The sequence below is a fragment of the Chenopodium quinoa genome, unplaced genomic scaffold, assembly GCF_001683475.1.
Source record: "Chenopodium quinoa cultivar QQ74 unplaced genomic scaffold, ASM168347v1, whole genome shotgun sequence".
Lineage (NCBI taxonomy): Eukaryota > Viridiplantae > Streptophyta > Magnoliopsida > Caryophyllales > Amaranthaceae > Chenopodium > Chenopodium quinoa.
Window position 1 is genome coordinate 117,657 of NW_018744978.1, and position 11,762 is coordinate 129,418.

An 11,762-nucleotide genomic window follows, 5' to 3' on the forward strand; every position below is an offset into this window, starting at 1 on the left:
ATTTTATTAATCTAACTTTTTTTAAAATTTTATATTATTTTATTTTAATTTTATTTTTTTGGACCAATCACAGGCCGCCATGTGTTAGTTTTTAAGTTAAAAAATCCAAAACTAATATTTTTTTAATGTTTGTCTAACGGTAGGTGTACGGCTAATAATGGTATAAAACCTTGTATATACCGCTGATAAACAATAGTTTAGCATGTGTACTATTGATAAAGGCCCAAACCTTGGGTGTACTATTGATAATTTCCCAAGAACATAAGTTAAAGAACATACGTTAAAGAACTCATTAGCTCAAAGAACATACGAGCCAAATTCAAAGAATATATTTTGTATTATTGAAACCCAAAAAAACATGTTTAATCAACATATGTTAAAGAGTATAAGTATAGAATAACATATTATCAAACATATATAAGTATGTTCTTTGTCAAACATAAGTATGTTCTTTGTCATACACGATATGTTATTTATCAAATAACAGTATGTTCTTTCCGTATGTTCTTTCCACTTTTCGGGTGCACCATGCGCATGGTGCACCCGGGTGTACAATACTATTTTCATAACAAAATAGAGTGAAATATGTTGATGGTTTTATAAAAAAAAAAATTCATTTGTCAATTTTTGTAAATAATAGGGTAGCCTACACGCGCGGAAGGGCTAGCTCTTATGGATAAGTTGTATTGACGTGTGTTTATACCTTTGGTTTAGGGGGTATTTTAATACATACTATTTGGTATATGTGCCAATGTGTGGCTTTGTAGAAGGGATTGAAAACCACCAAAATCTTTTATGATGATTTTTCTTTAAAATCCTCGAAAGTTTGACAGTATAGTTCCAAAAATATTAATAAATATAATTTAATTGATTTGCATCCCTTCGCATCATATTATTATCCCTTCATATCTTAAGGGACAATTGTTAGTTTTCTTAATTGATTTGCATGTTTCAATAATACTTAGTATAATATTTCTAGCGTGGTTTTCATTAGATGAATTATTTGTGAGCTTAAGTCATACGAAGTAATAATATGTGAAATGTTGTAGCTAAAAACTTAACAATGTAAGTTCTTTAATGTTCTACGACTATCTAACATCTATCTATATCTAATACTAAAGCAATAACCACTTAGTTATCAGCAAGTCTTGTGTGCGGTTGGCCACACTGTGTGGCCGCTTGTAAAAGAACAAAGTAACCCCTAAAACACTAATCAAGTAACCCTTGTAACACCGACTAAGTAACCCTATAATGCTGACAGAGTAATCCCAATAACACTAACAAAGTAACCCCTAAACACTCATCAGCTAACCTGTAACACCCCAATAATTCTCTCTTAAAAACCTGTAAATACCTTTATCAATTTGCAAGAGAATTACTGATGTGCTACCGCCATGTGTTCAAACGTTAAGGCTAGTTCAAAGTTTAGCAGCGGAAAAACTAACTCAGTTATCAATAAGTTTCAAAACCAAAAATCAAAACCAAATTTAGTCTTACAAGTCGGAACCATTAAGGCCCTCATTCAAAACCCAATAAAAGTAGTAAATAGATCAAACTAGAGTTAAAATAAATCCAAACTTATGAAATGAAATATACTGTGGAAACATACAACACTCCACTCAAAATCTCACCACCTTGATGCAAGTTCTGATTATGTATAAACCTATGATTAATCTGCTCCCTAATATTACAAGTGTAAAAATTGGATCATTACAGGGTCATTGAAAAGGCGAAGGCCATGACCAAGAAAAGACATACAAAAGCACGCAATCAGCAACGTTGAGTACATACAAGCTACGAAATATAACAAAGAATCCCTAGCATGTTACTAAAAATTAATTAGCACACACAATTTAATTATTGACTCAAACACACGCTTCAACTGTTAACATTACTAAGAATTCACTAATTATCAACAATTATTCATTTCATTACATTCATTGATTGGATTAAGCAATAGACCAGGTTGTCTCCCCATGCCCCAATTCGGAACATCAATAAAAGAAAAACCCTATGTCTCCTTTCGGAAACATTAATAAACATCCAATGGCAGACGGGCGCGACTCCGTGACCATAGCTAGTATGAGATCTCATCTAACTCCTTATAGTTAAAAAAAAAACATTTGTAAACAAGAGACTCGTACATCAGACGACCTCTAGAAAGTACACGGCTAATACCCCGTGTACCCCAACCCCTGTTTGTCATTACTCTAAATGTGCACAAATCCAGAGTTTTATTACTCATCCATCTTGCACTTTACGTGATTTACCAGTTTAAACTTGGTGATGACTCAAATGCAAAACAATACAACCAATCATACATCCATCATTCAAACAATTCAAATTTCCAATTCAATTCTTGATTTATTAGTGACAAACAATATTTAGTATTAAATCCTTTAACTACCTCGGTGTATAAACACTTTAAGTGCATAAGGCACCTCAATCCTCAACCTCGTCTTATAAGACTTTAAATCTCCCTTTACTCATTCCATTTTATTAATTATGAACGAGTAATAAAATAATTCATTCCATATATTCATGTACCTTTGACTCTAAGCCCATCTTGCAAGTTATTGCATAAATAACACTTACAAGAAAAATCAATACGTATTTCTCATACATGAATCAAACCAATCATCACATTAATCGTCAATCAAACTCACTACCAAACAATTTCATCCAATCTACAAGTTTCCTAACATGATCCTAAGTTTTTCCAGTTCTTAAACATGCTTCTAAAGTCAAGGTTTTCGTATCCTTGTACGTATCTTGAGTAAACGAGTTGGTTGGCCACTTTAGGAACTAAAAATCGCCTTCTACAAAGTCTTCTCCTAAACCAAACAATAATAATTCAGTCAATACCCAAGCAATATAATTTACAGCAATACTAACTTACTTTAAAACCCCTTAAACCATTGAAATAATGCTTTTAAATTACTCACAATAGTCAAAGTTAATAATTCAATAGTTCAGGTATAAGTTTATATGTTAAAATCATGAAAATATAGCTTATAACATAAAATTCGAGCAACTTTAAAGTAAGGATTATAATCTGAAAATTTAGTTTAAGAATATAAAACAACCTCATAAACATCTCTACTTGAAATAATCATTATATAGTAGGTTAGTATGTTAAAAACCTAAAAATCCATCATAAAACCATGATTTAAATCCTTTAAAACCAAGATGAAAAATCTGAAAATTTAATTTAATAGTAGAATGTATGAATATAACAATCTAAACTTGAAATATATAATTAGAATTCAATTAGTTTCATAAAAACTCAATTAAACCTTCAAAATTCAATTAAACAACACTTTAAAACCTTCATTTTTTCTAGAATTAAAAGCTTATATATTATTCTTAAAATTTCCTACATAAAAACATTAAGATACATACTTATTCATAAAATTACAACAATTTTAGAGCTTTATAAAAATCTGAAAATTTATTTTAAACATTAAACCTTCGATAAAAATCAAAAATTGCCCGAAAACCATATTTAGAGGCTGAATTTGGCCACGAGAGGGTGGTTAAGGAGCTCATTGGGAGGCGTATCAAGGAAGGAAAGGAGATCAAGGTTGTGGTTAACTAGATCAGTGACAGCAATAAAGGTCAAGCCAGGGCGAGTTTTCTGAGGAAGCAATAGTTGGCCGTGTCCCAACCGACCCTAACAACCACGTAATCATCTAGATCTTTGGCAACATAACGCAGGAGCTCCCTCCATGTGTGGTCATTAACAGCCAAAAGAATGCGCTTACAGTTGGTGGTCATGTTCATAAGGTCGGCTACACAGGGGACAAGGCCACCAACCCAAAGGGTCTTGGTTTTGGTGTTATACCACTTGATGTGGCCAGCGACCTCCAAACATGACCGAAACTTCACATCATATAGTGAGGTAGGTCTCTTGTCAAGGTTGAAGTCAACATCAACATCTTCAACATCACCATAACAAGGACAGCTCTCCCAGTCATCATCGTCGTCATCGTTAATGTTCTGCTGCTTGGTAGTAGACTCCTTATCCATTATTAGAATGTCGTGATTTGATTCTAGAGCCGTTTTTGACATTTTAGAGGCCAGAGCAAAATGATAATTAAAAAAAATCATTTATTTATATAATTGTTAAATAGTTATGTAATATGTTAATTCGTAAATAATTTTATATAATTTGTTAAATACTTTCTCCCTTTTTCTAATTCCACCATTTGGACATTTTCATTCACACTTCTCTTTTGATCTTCTTTTGTGACATATCCGTTAAAAAAAATATAATTAAATATCATATTTTTATATTTACTTAGATAAATAACTAGTAATCATCAATAAATGTTGGTTTAGATTTAATTTACATTCATTCTTGTATTGAAATATGTTCATAAGAATTTTAAAACTTGTACAACCTCATATTGAAAGATAACATTTTCCTATAGTACATTTATTTTTATATTCATAAATGTTCATTATTATATTCTTAATGAATGTTACTACATTTTTTTTTTCAAATTTTGATATCTTTTTATACGGAATCAACAAATAAGAAAGTTGAAGGTAATAAGGAGGATGATTCTACATTACTAGATGCATTTTTATTTTTATAGAGAGTACATGACTAACCAAAACCAGACGAGAACGATGTCCAAAAGATATCAGCAAAATAAATCGATCGCATGATAAGAGCAAGATACACAGAAGCAGTGTCAATATGATTGTCATCAAGCACAATAGTTTACAATAATCACAAGGAAAATACACACAAGCACAATGGGCAGCAACATTTCAGAAGAGAGAAACTCATATTATCCTTGAAGAAAAACATCAAGACTATATGCTACAAATATTCTTCACAGTACATGTAGGCAACATTATGATGCATTGCATGAGATACTATTTCAATGGTTTAACGTCTACACTCTCAGAATTATCAAACACTGGTTTCAAGCAAAATAGACACATTTGGAAATACTAATTAAATTAAACCCAATCCTTCTTGTCCAACTTCTTGTCCAGGTATTCATTATGGATGTAGTTTGAGTCTATGCTAGTGCCGCGGTTGGGGCTTATTAACAGGAATGGCATGAAGATAGGGTGATCTTGGAGGAGCTTCAGCTCAACCTTCCACCCTTCCATCCTGCAGAAACTAGGATCACTTAACAGCCGATCATTCATCATTTTGAAGTCACTTTGACACTGCTTCCACGAATGAGCTTCGAAGCAAGCACCATAGGTGTCAATGTTGGAAGGTCTTAGGCTGAGCCATTTGATGTTGACAGTGCTGTCCTGACTCACTCCTGCCTTTTCACATTCCTTCGAAAGATCCAACTTGTAGTGGGTAAGGAGCTCATTGGGAGGCGTCTCAAGGGAGGAAAGGAGGTCAAGGTTGTGGGTAACTAGATCGGTGACAGCAATAAAGGTCAAGCTAGGGCGAGTTTTCTGAGGAAGCAATAGCTGGTCGTGTCCCAACATCCCCTAACAACCACGTAATCATCTAGATGTTTGGCAACATAACGTAGGAGCTCCCTCCATGTGTGGTCATTAACAGCCAAAAGAATGCGCTTACAGTTGATAGTTATGTTCACAAGGTCGGCTACACTACAGGGGACATGCCCACCAACCCAAGGGGTCTTGGTTTCATTGTTATACCCCTTGATGTGGAAAGCGACCTCCAAACATGACCGAAGCTTCACATCATATAGTGAGGTAGGTCTTTTGTCAAGGTTAAAGTCAACATCAGCATCTTTAACATCACCATAACAAGGACAGTTCTCTCAGTCATCATCGTCATCATCGTTAATGTTCTGCCGCTTGGTAGTAGGCTCCTTATCCATCATCAGAATGTCGTGATTTGATGCCAGAGCCGTTTTTGACATTTTAGAGGCCCAGGGCAAAATGATAATTAAAAAAACGGATTTTTCACCAAATACCACTGAGTTCTTTCGTAATTACCATATACCACACAAAATTTTCTAATACACCAAATACCACTGAGTTTTAGGTAAATGTCACAACATACCATTTCCATTAACGGTGTTAATCATTAACGTTAATTATGCCACGTGGCAGCTTGTAATTGGTGATTATTAATGTTATTTATTTAATTAACTAACTTTAAATTTTTTTTTTAAAAAAATAACACCTCCAACTTAACCACTGTTGCCACCAGCCCAGCCCCAACCTCTACCCCCGGCTGGCCGCCTGGTCCATTTCCCGGCCGGCCGGCGACCATTCCCTTCCCCTCCTCTTTCCCGTCGCGACCCACCCACCCATTTAAACCCAAAACCCGACTGAAACCCCACCCATGGAGCTTGCGTAATTTATGAATTTGATGAATGGAGATGTCGTCTTGTTGCTGCTGGTGATGATCTTCAAGTTCGTCGTCTAAATCCATGGCGGAAGAATCCATTAAAGCCGGTAACTCGAGTAATTACCCTCAGCAACAAACCTTCTTTCAAAACACGAATACACTCCATTTGCACAAACTAAGTTCGAAGAAAACGAAAACCCCATTTAGGGATTCCAGATTTTGGGGAAACCAATTCGCAATCAAATCCGAAAAAAACGAAAACCTCATTTGCACAAACCAAGTCCCCTTCAAGATTAACCCTAACCCACGACCTAATTTAGGGATTCCAGAATTTGGGGAAACCAATTCAATCATAGTAGAAAACACATAAATTGCAATCGGAACAAGCATTAAATCATATTAACGATTCTCAATTCCATCAGAATCCTTCAAATGGAGATGAGAAAGTAGAGAAGAGAGTTGATGATGAAGAGGAGAGAGAGAGATGCGGCGGAGTTAAGGGTAATTGTGGAGAATCGACGGTGGTTGTTGCAATGGTTGGGAGGAAGAGGAGAGAGATTCCCAAGCTCCGAGAAGGATGAAACTGCCGCCGGTGAATGCCATTGAAAATAGCCCCATTGTAGTTTGATGGTTTTTTGGGAATTGGAGCTTGATATTCTGCAATGGACAATCAAGAAATGGAGATGGAAGAAAGTTGAGAGATTGGTATTTGGTGGTGGCAGCAGTTTTTTTTTTCTAATTATTTTTTGTTTTTGTTTTTGTTTTTTTTTTTGTTATTTTTTTGGTTTTTTTTACAATTAATTAAATAATTTAGAAAGGAACCAATCACAAGCTGCCACGTGGAATTATTAGCCTTAATGACTAACGGTGTTAACGTTCGTTAGTCATTAATGGTATGTTGTGACATTTACCTAAAACTCAGTGGTATTTGGTGTATTAGAAAATTTTGTGTGGTATATGGTGAATTACGAAAGAACTCAGTGGTATTTGGTGAAAAATCCGTTAAAAAAATCATTTATTTTATATAATTGTTAATTAGTTATGTAATTTGTTAATTCGTAAATAATTTTATATAATTTGTTAAATACTTTCTCCCTTTTTTTAATTGCACCATTTGGACATTTTCATTCACACTTCTCTTTTGATCTTCTTTTGTGATATATCCGTTAGAAAAAAATATAATTAAATATCATATTTTTATATTTACTTAAATAAATAACTAGTAATTATCAATAAATAATAACTAATCAATAATCCATAAGTATATATTTCAATAACTATTTACTTAATGACACACTAAAAAAATTTGTGTTGATTCTTGGTGAGATAATGCACCATTCTTTTTTTGTCATTCTCGTATGGAAAATATTTGTGTAAAATAGAATTTCTTATATAGATAATTAGTAAATGGAAAGTCTAATATAATAAAATAATGAAAAAAATAGCTATAATAAGTCGAACTTTAGGTGATCTTCCACTATTAAGTCAACTTTAATGAATTAAAAAATAAGTCTAACATTGTTGTCTATATTCCATAAATAATTTAAGTACTAGATTTGAATTGTGACCGGTCAAACAAGTCATCAATTGACTTATACTATAATTAACTCTCAATTAAATAAGAATTGACTTAATTAAAAACAAAATATAGCTTAATATTAATTTTAAATATAAAAAATTATTTTTAATTTTAACTATAATAAATAATTTTTTTAAAAAGATTGGGGTGTCGGGTATTGTGTGGAGGCTGGGTGGTCATAGGTTTGTGCCGACTAGGGTGGGTGGGATTTGTGTGGGTTCGGTCGATCGGCTAGGTTAGGGCTAGGTGGGAGTTCACCACACAATTGTGGTTTGAGAGTAAGAGTTGGGGTTTGGGTGGGAGGTCGCCAAATAAGTGGGGTTCGAGAGTTAGATTTAGGGTTTGGGTGGGTGTTCGCTGGACTGGTTGGGACACTAGGGTGTAAAGTCAAAATGTATCTAATAAAAGAAACAGATGGAGTATTAGAGCAACTCCAATGGTAAGCTAATTAGCAAATTAGCTTTTTTGGCCACATAAAATTTTAAAGCTAATTATGTTGTAGCTAGTTTGTGCCCTGGCTACTAGCTTGTGGTGTTTGCCAGAGAGAAGAAGAATATGTCATGCATGCGTTAAAAGATTGCAGTTTAGCCCGAGCAATTTGGAGTAAGTGCAATTATTCTATGGTATTGTCTCACTCTCTTTGTAGTATGGTTGATTGGTGGGAGCACTGTTTTGGTAATTATGGAGAGGATATGGTGAGTTTAATTATCACGTGTTGGGCTATGTGTGGCGCAAGGAACAAATGAATGATTGAGGGTGAAAATCCGAATGTTGAGCAAATTGCTGTCTATGCTTTGAAGATTAAAGGTGGGAAAGTTGAATATGGGGAATGGAGGGGTGGAAAGAGTGTCTTTGTGGACATGTCTCTTCCGGTATCTGGTGTGGTTAAAATAATTGTTGATGCTGGTGTTTTGGGGGAGGTGGGGACGGGGTTGGGTGCAGTCTGCAGGAATAGTGAGGGGGTGGTGCTTTGGGGAGCTACGATGTAGTGGAGTGAAAAATGAGATACTAAGATTGCAGAGGTGAAAGCGGTATTTTGGGGCATGAAGATTGCGAGACACAAGGGTATGAGGTGCATTGGGATCGAGAGTGATAATCTGGTGGTGATTGAGGCAATGAGGAAGCGTTTGTATGGCTCCAGTTCCTTTCATCTGATTATAAAGGATTCTAGATTTTTTTTCTTCTAATTTTACTAGTGATTCATGGTCTTTTGTAAAGCGAGGGGGTAATAATGTAGCATACAAATTGACTTACTTTCAACCATGGGAGTTTGGCCAATGGGTGTGGAGTGATGTAATCCCTCCTTGCATTTTGGAAATTTCTTCGGTTGATCTAGATAGGTTTATTTTAAAATTTTTTTTTATTAAAATTGTCACTTCCAAAGTTATTCACTAATAATTTTCTGTTTTCCACATATCACTAACCAACTCATACAATTAACTCACTCATACAATTCTACAGTTGCTAGTCTGCAAATGTATTTATAATAAAATGTAGGTGACCGTCAACTGATGTTAAAACCGCAAAGGTAACACTACCTATACAATTGCATAGTTCACACTTCACATGACACAATTAATTTGCAATAATGGCCACGACAAAAGAGTCATCCTACCCACATTTTTTTTGAGGAAAACTCATCCTAACCACATTTAAGACATGATAACTTGTAATTGACTTATGTTACCATACTTTCCTTTCGTTTGTTTTAAACTCGGTTTAATTAATCTAATTTCAGCCGTTTTCAAAATTAAAAAAAAAACTTACAAATAAATTATACAAGCTTTAGTGTGTGAATATAGTATTTGAGAAATGGAAGTGTAAAGATAAACTAATACTCTGTACTTTTAAAAATAGGTTTACTCTAAACCCTTAAAAGATCTGCCATGCCCCTTAATTGGATGATCGTATAAAGACTCAGCCCAACAGCCGCCCCTCCTGCCCTTCCTCAGGGACGGGCCTGTTTGATGCAACAACTTTCTCCAATAAATAAGCCTTGACAACTGGTTCTCTGCTACACATTATTGCAAGCAGGTCAGCAGACGCTATAAATTGGAACGGTGTGCCTTCATTGACGGGTCTTATGGAAATCTGAACCATAGGAACCAAAATGGTTACAACAAGATGAATATACAATACGCCATTAAATATCAGGTGCATGAACCACATAGCATAATCATCGTTTTAAACATTTTACCTAATTTCTTCAAACTGACAAGTAATGGATGGGCAAATGAATTAGAGATTAATATGGTCCATAACGCCTAAGTGTAAGCCATCAAGGGAACCCCTTTAATTAAAGCCATCATATATATCAAATTAATATTCGAATGGTAGAAAGTGAGGTTCATATATATCCAAATTAGTTGAAGGGCTTGCTATTCAATCAATACGGAAACTTTCGCCGATTAACATTCGCTCTGATTAGCTAGGTAGAAATTCACATACAAAAAAAACCCTCAATGGGGCTCAGCTTCAACAGAGCGTCCATCATATCTGCAAGTTTTGTAACGTCTCTGCTGCTAGTGCTACCGCCGATCACATCTCCCATCTTCGGTTCTCCTCTCTAGCTTGCGATCATTCTTACTCTGTCGAACAACTAAAAATATCTATTTAACAGCTATTGCAGTAATGTTCTACGGTAGCAATTCAATTGCAAACTCTGGTTACAACTATATAAATAAATTGATTAGTTTTATTGTAAGTCTGCTCAACTGCTATGATTTAATTGCAAACCATTGATCAACTATCTAAACAAATTTAAGAGTTTTATTGCAATTATACAGTGTCATTCAATTGCAAACCCTAGATCAACTATATAAAGAAAATGAAGAACTTTATTATACGATTGTTCAACGGTTTCAATTCTATTGCAAACCCTAGATGGGCTAGATCAACTAGACAAATAAACCGGCCTGTCAATATACACAACAATTCCAACTACTAATCTACTCCAAAGATTCATACAATTGGATTTTAAGCTTAGTCAAAAACAAAAACAAAATCAACATGCAATCAAGTTTTAAACTTGTTTTGGGTGTACCTTGATTGTGAGGAAGCTCGGGTTTGATTTCGGCGGAGTACAGGCCAGCGGGATCGGGTTCTAAACTACCTAAACATATCAACCATAACAAGCAACTAAATTAAATTAAGATCCTTCAAAATTTACGAAGGAAAACTAAGAACATTGAAAAAAAGGAAAAAAAAAAACTCACGGTTTGAGGAGAGAGAAGGGGAGAATGGAAGAAGAGAAGGAAGAGGACAAGGAAGAGGCGCAGTGAAGTGCGGGGGATGGTTTTGAGTATGGGTAGTATAGGTGGGCTAGGGTTTATATAAGTGGGCTCATTTTGGTTTGAGTATATGGGTGGCAAATGGATCAGGTCGTGTCGGGTTTGTGTTCGGATTGACTAGTTTCAGGTCATTTAATACCCAATCCGGCCTGATCCGTGTAAGTTATTTGGGTTGAACATCCCAACCTGAACGTGATTTTTTCAGGTTGGTTCGGGTTAACATGAAAATGACTCAGTTTGACTTGATTTTTTAACCTGATTTTGACTACTTAGCAATTAACACAACCTGATTTTTTGTCTGATTTTTCAAACCTAATTTTCAAACTTAAAGTTTTTAAGCTTAATTAAAAATACAAATCAAAATAATTAAATAAAGTCTTAACAAATTACATTCCGCAATTAAAAAGATTAAAATGTATTTAAATAAACATTACAGATTCACAGTTGAATCAATCTACTCAAGTGTCCTTCATGAGCTCTAAGTTGTTATTTTAATGTTTTATTTTGTTATATTTTTTTAGGGTTTAGGGTTTAGGGTTTAGGGTTTAGGGTTTTAGGGTTTAGGTTTAGGGTTTAGGGTTTTAGGGTT

At 34.6% G+C, this 11,762-nt stretch overlaps 1 long non-coding RNA gene across 3 annotated transcripts; it reads right to left on the reverse strand.

Moving 5' to 3' along the window:
• Window positions 1-8,596: 8,596 nt before the first annotated feature.
• LOC110706474 lies at window positions 8,597-11,394 on the reverse strand. 3 transcript variants are annotated; one of them, XR_002508358.1, is made up of 4 exons: window positions 11,099-11,394; window positions 10,927-10,995; window positions 10,081-10,482; window positions 8,598-9,974 (listed from the first exon to the last, which is right to left on the reverse strand). It is a non-coding gene; the product is annotated as an uncharacterized LOC110706474 (long non-coding RNA). The 3 variants fall into 3 exon arrangements; XR_002508356.1 differs by having other exon boundaries at window positions 8,597-10,482; window positions 11,099-11,392; XR_002508357.1 differs by having other exon boundaries at window positions 8,598-10,471; window positions 11,099-11,389.
• Between the last annotated feature and the right edge of the window lie 368 nt (window positions 11,395-11,762).